The sequence below is a fragment of the Salmo salar genome, chromosome ssa14 (genome assembly GCF_905237065.1).
Source record: "Salmo salar chromosome ssa14, Ssal_v3.1, whole genome shotgun sequence".
In the NCBI taxonomy this organism is placed as follows: domain Eukaryota; kingdom Metazoa; phylum Chordata; class Actinopteri; order Salmoniformes; family Salmonidae; genus Salmo; species Salmo salar.
The window spans coordinates 35,080,631-35,090,362 of NC_059455.1; positions in this window are offsets into that span (position 1 = coordinate 35,080,631).

The following is a 9,732-nucleotide window of genomic DNA, read 5'->3' on the forward strand; positions in this document are numbered from 1 at the left end:
TGTATCCAACATCAAACGACCAGTTTATGACATACACAATTAAATGGAGTTCAATTTAGATTAATCACATTATCGGCAGTACTTATGGAAATAGGCTATCTCTCTGCCTTCCTGTCTGCCTGTCTGCCTGTGGGAACGGAAGGGGGAAGTAAAGTACAGTGTTTTTGGAGGTTTGAAGTGTCTCAGAGCACAGCAGGGTTTTTGACATTCATCGGCAGGCCTCTGCAGGCCCAACTCAGCCAGGGCCAGACTCTGCACCGAGGCGTGATGTCGTCTTTCTTCTCCTAGATTTCCACTGAATCTCCCCCGGGACGACCTCGGCCCATCGTCCACCTTCCCCTTTACCTCCCCAGGCCCATCCAGGCCCAGTCCGATCAATGCCATCTTCCCCCTGGCCTGAATGCCCACCTGGTACGTCGTGGGAAGGGGAGGTATTAATTAAACATCCCAGAGCTCGTTACTCAGGTCCAGCCCCTCGGCTTCCTGCCTTTTTACTGAGTCTGCAATTGTAATTCAGGCTGGAAGTGGATGTGAGGGTAATGAGAGAGGATACGGAGATGAGGGGAGGGGAGGACACCATTGACAGATGATCCGAAGGGATGGCTGTAGTTGCTCAGACATCCTGATTGACAGAGGTTCTAGTGCAGGGGTCAGCAACAGGTGGCCCATCAGCCAAAACCGGCCTGTAAATGACCCCCCCCTCCCAAAGTAAAAAAAAATCACCAGGAATTCAGCAAAACATTTGTTTCATAAAGGAAATCTGTTCAAGTATTCCCATGACTAAAGAGACGATCGCATATGTCTCAATGTAATCAAGATATGAAATTATTGTTATTTTCAAGTATAATCTATTTTTGGGCTTAGTTGTAGTCAATTTTCAGTGTGCAAATTATTATAATTATGTTCCGCCCCCCCCGACCATCAGCTCCGACAAAAATCGTCCCGCAGCTGTATCTAGTTACCTTCCCCTGTTCTAATGGTTTCTGTTTAAGTCCCCACTCACACAGAAACACATGCATGGTAATGTATGGCACCCTATTCCTTATATAGTGCACTACTGGTCAAAAGTAGTGCACTATATAGGAATATGGTTCCATTTGCGAAGGTCTATGACTGTTCTCCGTCATGGACAGGAGGAAACTTATAGAAGAACCAGGTCAGCAGATCATGGGAGCTTAGATTGCAGTATGAGTCACATCGACTCTGTGTCTGGACACTGTAATGATAGGAATAATGACAGTTACTACGAAGACTATTATGGAAATTATTGTATAGGGTGATATAGATTATGAGACTGAGTGGGTATTGAATGGATTGTATAATGAATATGCTCATTTATGGTAATTTACAATGTGTGATTGTAGTAACCTGAGAATAAAGTTTCAATTACAATGTAATAAGTTAAGAAGGTTATGGAAATCAGAGTTTCAATGGTATGAGTGAACAGTGTTATGGAGAGGTGTTTATGTTGTTTATAACAGACAAAATAAAAGTGTGGTGGTGTATACATTCTTTCAGAATCCTTTTCTGATCTAACTCTGTCTTTGCCTTCCACAGCTCTCTGCCCTTCTTGCTTTTTCACTCTATCTATCTATCTATCTCTCTCTCTCTCTCTCTCTCTCTCTCTCTCTCTCTCTCTCTCTCTCTCTCTCTCTCTCTCTCTCTCTCTCTCTCTCTCTCTCTCTCTCTCTCTCTCTCTGTCCTCAAATTCTCAGTCTTTATCTCTCTCTCTCTCTCTCTCTCTCTCTCTTGCCCTTTTCTGGCCCCTTTCTCTCTGTCCTCTAATTCTCAGTCTTTATCTCACCTCTCTCTCTCTCTCTCTTCTTGCCCTTTCCTAGGCCTTTGCTCTCTCTTCTTGTCTCGTCTCTTCCTTTTGACAGCTGGAGTGCCACAACCTCAAACAACCAGCAGTCTGGCCCTTCGATGGTATTCAGTCTCTGATGTTAAGCTCCCTCGTCAGCACTGCAGCAGAAAGCCGAACAAATATTTATCCGCTGTGTCTCCCCCCTCTCTCACTTTCCATTTCTGTCACAGTCCCCATATCCCTCTTATTCTCTATCCCCTCTCTCAGCTCTTTCTCTCTCTTTTTTCTCTCTCCCATGCCCTCTCTGAATCCCAATCTCCCTTTCCGTCCCTCTCTATTTCCCTTGCCCATGCCTCTCTCAATCCCTCTCCCCTCCTGTTCTCTCTGCCCCTGTGTCCCTTCCTCCCCCTCTCTCTCCCCTTCCCTTTCCCCTGTCTCTCCCCCTCCCTTTCTCAACCTTTTCCCCCTCTCCTCTCTCTCACCCCCCCATCTCCTCTCTCAGGACAGATCTCCTCTCATTACATTGATGGTGGTGATGATTCAGTTCACTGGCTCTCTGTTCTCTTCTCTCCCCAGCGCCTCTCCAAGGCCTTTTTCAGCAGTCTGCTCATGTAGCCCTTTTCTCTTCAAGGGCACAGTGGCAGCATGGCGCCTGGTCCTCTGCCCCTCTGCCCTGTGGATCAAACGTTGGCACCACATACCACTTGACCATTAACCCTAGTAAGCATTGCTACCTATCCGCCTTCAACCATATTCAATACTTTTAACTATGTGAACTATAACACATGCAATACATTAGCATGGGATCCTTCTTGTTCCTCTATGATAATGTTGTTTGTGTCTGTTTAATCTCTACGTCTGTTTCCCTTTTATTGTCATGCCATACATTTCTCTGTGTGAGGGGTTTATGTTGCCAATATCTGCAGTGTCTTACCTGTGATCCTCATGGCTGCTCATTACTGATGTTACCTTGATCTAACGGCTCGTATGGCTGGCCTTATGTGAGCCTTATTATGGTCCCTTGTTTCTGATCTTTACTGAGTAGAGTACTGCCTCTGCCTCTCTGCCTGGCTAGCTGCTGTCCCTCTCGCTCTATTGTTCTAAAGCACTGCCTTGTAAAGCTGCTCTGCTCGGGTATTTTTACTGCGGCTCCATGTTGTCAGTCCTTCACCAGCGTCGTTCCCTAACATGAAACATTTAAAGCTTTTTCTCACTGTTCTCGTTTGCTGCTTTCATCTGTTTATCGGTTTACTGCAATCAGTTCCAGGACCTCTCGTATTACTCCCACAAAGACTCTTAGACACAGACACAATACACACACACACAATACACACACACACACACACACACACACACACACACACACACACACACACACACACACACACACACACACACACACTTCATCTGTTCTCGATCTCTCTCCCTTCTCACACACATACACAGTCTGGTTGATTGGTAGGATTAATTAATTAATGAATTGGTTTGTTTGTTTCACCTGAGTCTTGTAATGCCTAGCTCTGATCCGGCTGATGTAGCCTTGGCTTTCATCTCACTAATTGGCATATCTGAGCTCAGCTGGGATCCCACCAGAGGGCTGTGTGATTTTGCGAGGCAGGCAGGGCTCAGCCAGCGAGGAGTTAAATGCTGAGTGTGTTTAATGAAGGGTTAAAGCAGCAGATGAGAGGACAGGGCAGGAGGTCCTCGTCCGTCTGCTCCGAGACAGCTAGGTAGAGTTGGGCCGCCCAGGGCGATGGGGGCAAGGTGGTGAGTGGGGTGGGAGGGGGGTTGTGTGGGAGGAGGAGGGTTGTGTGGTGGGAGGTGATGTGGTGTGTGTGTAATGGCAAGACTGCTCTTGGGTGCAAGGATGTTATCCTTGTATCGCTTTTGTAATGTTTTATTTGGTTAGGTCACAGTTACACAGGGTTTTAAATGGTTTTGTTCATTCCACACAAATACAGCCGACCCTGTACCCACGTTGACCTCTGACCCCTCCATCTCTCTCCATACCTCTATCCCTTCATCTCTCCGTACTTCCTCCGGGAATAGGTCTGCTGAAGCCACACCTGAGGTCTCAGGTCCCACGCTGTTCTGTCCAGGTGTGTCTCTGGTAGCAGCTGTGACACACACACACGCTTACACACACATGCTTACACACACATGCTTACACACACACACACACACACACACACACACACACACACACACACACACACACACACACATACGCTTACACACACACACATACGCTTACACACACGCACCAGAGTATGTTATTTTTCTAAACATACAGTACACCCACTTTCTGTTCTTTGTTCAATGTTTCAACAACAACTACAGAATCAGAAAAGCATTTCTGTCCGATTTTTTTTCAATTTCTCTATCTCCTTGTTACTGTCTGGTTAAGAGTAGGCTGCACTTTAGTAAAACTTTAAAATCTCTCTCTCAAGATGGCGCCGATAGACATGGCAGCTCTGTTTCAGCGCCTAAGGAAGATTGCAGTATTTTAGCCCATAATGTTTTTTGTGTTATTTTATACAGCCAGAAATAACTTTTGGATATCAGAGTGGCGGTAACTCACCAGACATACTACTTTCCCGAATTGGATCCTTTGTCCGTACCCCCCAAGGCAATTGAACTTATCCCAGAGGCTGCTCCAAGACGCCGCCAGTGGAGAAGAGATATTCGGAGTGGACTTCTAGTCCGACTCAGGAGGTGTACACGCCATCCACCGCTTCCGAGTATATTACTCGCTAATGTTCAGTCCCTGGACAATAAAGTAGACGAGCTCAGGGCAAGGATCTTCTTCCAGAGAGACATCATGGACTGTAACATGGAATCATGGCTCTCTCCAGATATACTGTCCCCGTCCATACAGCCATCTGGGTTCTCAGTACATCGCGCAGACAGGAATAAAGAACTCCAGGAAGAAGAAAGGCGGAGGTGTTTGTTTCATGATTAACTACTCATGGTGTGACTGTGATAACGTACAGAAACTCAAGTCCTTTTGTTCACCCAATCTAGAATACCTCACAATCAAATGCAGACCGTATTACCTCCCAAGTAAATTCTCTTTGGCTATAGTCACAGCCGTGTATATTCCCCCTCAAGCTGATACCACGACAGCCCTCAAGGAACACTGGACTTTGTACAAACTGGAAACCACATATCCTGAGGCTGCATTTATTGTAGCTGGGGACTTTAACAAAGCAAATATGAGGAAAAGCTACCGAAGTTCTATCAACACATGGCCTGTAGTACTCACGCTTCAAAAACTCTTGAAGTTTGTTACTCTCCCTCCCGGGATGGCTACAAGGCCCTCCCTCGCCCTCCCTTTGTCAAATCAGATCATGACTCCATTATGCTCCTCCGATCCTATAGGGAGAAACTCAAACAAGAAGTACACGGGCTAAGGTCTATTCAATGCTGGTTTGACCAATCAGAATCCATGCTTCAAGATTGTTTTAATCACGCGGACTAGGATATGTTCTTTGTTGGCTCTGAGAATAACATTGACGTATACACTGACACGGTGACTGAGTTCATCAGGAAGTGTATAGGGGATGTTGTTCCCACTGTGACTATTAACCTCTTACATCTAGACGTTCCGCTAGCGGAACACCTGCTCCAATATCAAATGATAGGCGTGGCGCGAATTACAAATTCCTCAAAAATACAAAAACGTCCATTTTTCAAACATATGACTATTTTACAGCATTTTAAAGACAAGACTCTCCTTTATCTAATCACACTGTCCGATTTCAAAAAGGCTTTACAGCGAAAGCAAAACATTAGATCATGTCAGCAGAGTACCCAGCCAGAAATAATCAGACACCCATTTTTTAAGCTAGCATATAATGTCACAAAAAACAAAACCACAGCTAAATGCAGCACTAACCTTTGATGATCTTCATCAGATGACACACCTAGGACATTATGTTATACAATACATGCATGTTTTGTTCAATCAAGTTCATATTTATATCAAAAAACAGCTTTTTACATTAGCATGTGACGTTCAGAACGAGCATACCCCCTGCAAACCTCCGGTGAATTTACTAAATTACTCACGATAAACGTTCACAAAAAGCATAACAATTATTTTAGGAATTATAGATACAGAACTCCTTTGTGCAATCGAGGTGTCCGATTTTAAAATAGCTTTTCGGAGAAAGCACATTTTGCAATATTCTGAGTAGATAGCCCAGCCATCACGGCTAGCTATTTAGACACCCACCAAGTTTAGCCCTGACCAAACTCCGATTTACTATTAGAAAAGTTTGATTACCTTTGGTGTTCTTCGTCAGAATGCACTCCCAGGACTGCTACTTCAATAACAAATGTTGGTTTGGTTCAAAATAATCCATTGTTATATCCAAATAGCGGCGTTTTGTTCGTGCGTTCAAGACACTATCCGAAGTGTAAATAAGGGTCACGAGCACGGCGCATTTCGTGACAAAAGATTTCTAAATATTCCTTTACCGTACTTCGAAGCATGTCAACCGCTGTTTAAAATCAATTTTTATGCCATTTTTCTCGCAAAAAAAAGCGATAATATTCCGACCGGGAAAGCATGTATACGTACAAAGAGAGAGAAAATAAAAGCATGGGATCCCCTCGTGCACGAGCCTGAGTCTCACAGTACTGTGACCAGCCCCTATCCAAACGCGCTACTTTTTTTCAGCCAGAGCCTGCAAAGCCACGATTCAGCTTTTTGCTGCCTTCTGAGAGCCCATGGGAGCCGTAGGAAGTGTCACGTAACAGCAGAGATCCCCTGTATTGGATAGAGATAATCAAGAAGGGCAAGAAATTGTCAGACAGGGCACTTCCTGCATGGAATCTTCTCAGGTTTTGGCCTGCCAAATGAGTTCTGTTATACTCACAGACACCATTCAAACAGTTTTAGAAACTTTGGAGTGTTTTCTATCCAAAGCTAATAATTATATGCATATTCTAGTTTCTGGGCAGGAGTAATAATCAGATTAAATTGGGTACGTTTTTTATCCGGCCGTGAAAATACTGCCCCCTAGCCATAACAGGTTAAAACCTACCAAAACCTAAAACCATGGATAGATGGCAGTATTCGTGCAAAACTGAAAGTGCGAACCACCGCATTTAACCACAGCATGGTTACTAGGAATATGGTTGAATTCAAACCATAAGGCAATCAAACAGGCAAAATGTCAGTACAGAGACAAAGTGGAGTTGCAATTCAACAACTCAGGCATGAGACGTATGTGGCAGGGTCTACAGACAATCAGGGATTACAAAGGGATAACCAGCCACGTCGCAGACACTGACGTCTTGCTCCCAGACAAGCTAAACACTTTCTTCGCACACTTTGAGGATAACACAGTGCCACTCTTGGTTCTTCATTGCTGACGTGAGTAAGACATTTAAGCACGTTAACCCTCGCAAGGCTGCAGGCCCAGACAGCAGCCCTAGCCGCGTCCTCAGAGCATGCACAGACCAGCTGGCTGGAGTGTTACGGACATATTCAATCTCTCCCTATCCCAGTCTGCTGTCCCCACTTGCTTCAAGATGTCCACCATTGTTCCGGTACCCAAGCAAGCAAAGGTAACTGATCTAAATGACTATCGCCCGATAGCACTCACTTCTGTCATCATTAAGTTTTTTGATAGGCTAGTTAAGAATCATATCACCACCTTACCTGACACCTTAGACCTTTCAATTTGCATTCCACCCCAATAGATGCACAGACAATGCAATCGCCATCGCACTGCAAACTGCCCTGTCCCATCTGGACAAGAGGAATACCTATGTTAGAATGCTGTTCATTGACTACAGCTCAGCCTTCAGCTCATCATTAATATTGGGCCCCTGGGTCTGTATCCCGCCCTCCACTACGCAGATCCTCAACACAGGGGCCCCACAAAGGTGGGTGCTCAGCCCCCTCCTGCACTCCCTGTTAACCCATGACTGCATGGCCACGCACACCTCCAACTCAATCATCAAGTTTGCAGACGACACAACAGTAGTAGACCTGATTACCATCAATAATGAGACAGCCTTCAGTGAGGAGGTGAGGGCCCTGGCGGAGTGGTGCCAGGAAAATAACTTCTCCCTCAATGTCAACAAAATGAAGGAGCTGATTGTAGACTTCAGGAGACAGCAGAGGGAGCACACCCCCATCCACATCAACGGGGCCACAGTGGAGAAGGTGAAAAGCTTCAAGTTCCTCGGCGTACACATCGATGACAATCTGAAATGGTCCACCCACACAGACAGTGTGGCGAAGATGGCACAACAGCGCCTTTTTCAAACTCAGGAGGCTGAAGAAATTTGGCTTGGCCACTAAGATCCTCACAAACTTCTACAAATGCACCGTCCACCACTGCAGGGCTCTCCAGAGGGTGGAGTGGTCTGCCAAACGCATCACCGGGGGCACACTGCCTGCCATTCAGGACACCTACAGCACCTGATGTCACAGGGAGGCCAAAAAGATCAAGTACATCAACCACCTGAGCCACGGCCTGTTCACCCCGCTATCATCCAGAAGGCGAGGTCAGTACAGATGCATCAAAGCTGGGTCCGAGAGACTGAAAACAGCTTCTATCTAAAGGCCATAAGACTGTTAAATACTCACCACTAGCCGGCCTCCACCCAGTACTCTGCCCTGAACTTAGTCACTGTCACTAGCCGGCTACCACCTGGTTACTCAACCCTGCACCTTTGAGGCTGCTGCCATATGAACATAGGCATGGAATTATTCGTCACTTTAATAATGGAACACTGGCCACTTTAATAATGTTTACATACTGTTTTACTCATTTCATATGTATATACTGTATTCTAGTCTATACCATCCTATTCAACTATCAAATCAAATAATCAAATCAAGTCAAATGTTATTGGTTACATACACGTGTTTAGCAGATGTTATTGCGTTTGTAGTGAAATGCTTGTGTTTCTAGCTCCGACAGTGCAGTAAAATCTAACATGTAATATCTAACAGTTTCACAACATATACCCAAAATACACGTAAGTCTAAGTAAGGAATGGATTAAGAATGTACATACATATACACTACCGTTCAAAAGTTTGGGGTCACTTAGAAATGTCCTTGTTTTTGAAAGAAAAGCACATTTTTTGTCCATTAAAATAACATCAAATTGATCAGAAATACAGTGTAGACATTGTTAATGTTGTAAATGACTATAGTAGCTGGAAATTGATGATTTTTTATGGAATATATACATAGGCGTACCGAAGCCCATTATCAACAACTATCACTCCTGTGTTCCAATGGCATGTTGTGTTAGCTAATCCAAGTTCATCATTTTAAAAGGCTAATTGATAATTAGAAAACCCTTTTGCAATTATGTTAGCACAGCTGAAAACTGTTGATGTGCTGATCAAAGAAGCAACTGGCTTTCTTTAGACTAGTTGAGTATCTGGAGCATCAGCATTTGTGGGTTTGATTACAGGCTCAAAATGGCCAGAAACAAAGACCTTTCTTCTGAAACTCATCAGTATATTCTTGTTCTGAGTAATGAAGGCTATTCCATGCGAGAAATTGCCAAGAACTGAAGATCTTGTACAATGCTATGTACTACTCCCTTCACAGAACAGCGCAAACGGGCTCTAACCAGAATAGAAAGAGGAGTGGGAGGCCCCAGTGCAGAACTGAGCAAGAGGACAAGTACATTAGAGTGTCTAGTTTGAGAAAAAGACACCTCACAATTCCTCAACTGGCAGCTTCATTAATAGTACCCGCAAAACACCAGTCTCAACGTCAACAGTAAAGAGGCAACTCCGGGATGCTGGCCTTGTAGGCGAAGTTGCAAAGAAAAAGCCATATCTCAGACTGGCCAATAAAAAGAAAAGATTAAGATGGGCAAAAGAACACAGACACTGGACAGAGGAACTCTGCCTACAAGGCCAGCATCCAAATACATTCCATAATG